Raw genomic sequence first — 1,323 nt, forward strand, 5'->3', positions numbered from 1 at the left:
CCGCTGCTCCGCAGTGCCGGGGGTCCCTGGGCGGCCTTGGGGACCCTCACCCCCCCGGGGCACCCCGCTCAGAGCCACCCCATCAACCGGGTTCAGGGGAGCCTCCTCGGCATGGCCATCCCGGGGGGGCTGGGGAGGGCACCAGGCGCTAATTAGTGCTGGGGTTAATTAATGGTCATTCTGCTTGTAGCTTTTTCAGTGTGTGTTTGGTTACTGTCTCTGGGAACCGTGTTTGAACAGATGGCTCTGTGTTACCGGGAGTGTGTGTACTTCTGTAGTCTAGTTAGGTGCTCTGCCAGAAAACCACCACTATACATACCTATAAATATATACATATATAGTCTATTTTAAGTTAAAAACCAATGAGACGAAGGGGGGGTGTGGCCCCGGGCCCCCCGTCCCGCCGGGGTCACCTCCTGCCCTTTCCCCACCCAAAAGCTTCTCTCTGCTCATTCAAAGGCATTGAGTTTTTAATTGATTTTCTTTAATTTATTTTTAATTTTTTTTGTTTTTTGGTTTTTTTTGTACAGAAGAGTTGGAAAACTTAAAAAAAAACAACAAAAAGACAATTTGTAAGATATCGTGCGTGTGACTCCTTGTAAAATATTTTCAAATGGTTTATTACAGAGACTCAGTTATTAAATAATGTTCATATTTTCACTTCACAGGCGGTGGCTGCGTCATTGCCCGGGGACGTGGGCACGGCTGGGGGGGCACAGCATGTGGGGAGGCGCAGGATATCGGGGTGCTCCTGGCAGGGGGGACACTGCCCTCACACCTGCTACACCTCGGGGGGGCAGGGACACGGGACAGGCAGGGACACCGCAGAGCCGTGGGCTCACAGAGCCCCACACGCTGCACAGGCGGGGCTGGGGGACAGCAGGGGCTCAGCCCCCCCGGCCTCCCCCCTCTCCCTGTGTCCTGGCAGGACTGTGTCACCCGTCCCACGCCCTACTCCATGCCCGTGTCCTTGTGCCTGTGTCCCCACGCCCGTGTCCCCCTGTTGCAGGGGGTCAATGTCCCCAAGTGCGCCCCGTGTCCAGCCCGTCCGTGTCCATATTCCCATTTCCCAGGGTGTGTGCCCCCCATGTACGCATCCCCATGACTGTGCCCCTCATGCCCCATAACCGTGTTCTGCCAGCTCTCTTCCCCACGTCCGTGTCGCTCGTTTGTCCCATGTCCCCCCGTGTCCGTGTCCCCCCTCTGTGTGTTCCCTGTCGCCCCGCGCTGCCCACGCAGCCGGACTACAAGTCCCGCCTTGCCCCGCGATGTCCTGGCCTCGCCCCCACGCCGGCCCCGCCCCGGCGCTCCCGTTCCGCGCAT

This window comes from Corvus brachyrhynchos, unplaced genomic scaffold (assembly GCF_000691975.1).
Source record: "Corvus brachyrhynchos isolate BGI_N302 unplaced genomic scaffold, ASM69197v1 scaffold4, whole genome shotgun sequence".
In the NCBI taxonomy this organism is placed as follows: domain Eukaryota; kingdom Metazoa; phylum Chordata; class Aves; order Passeriformes; family Corvidae; genus Corvus; species Corvus brachyrhynchos.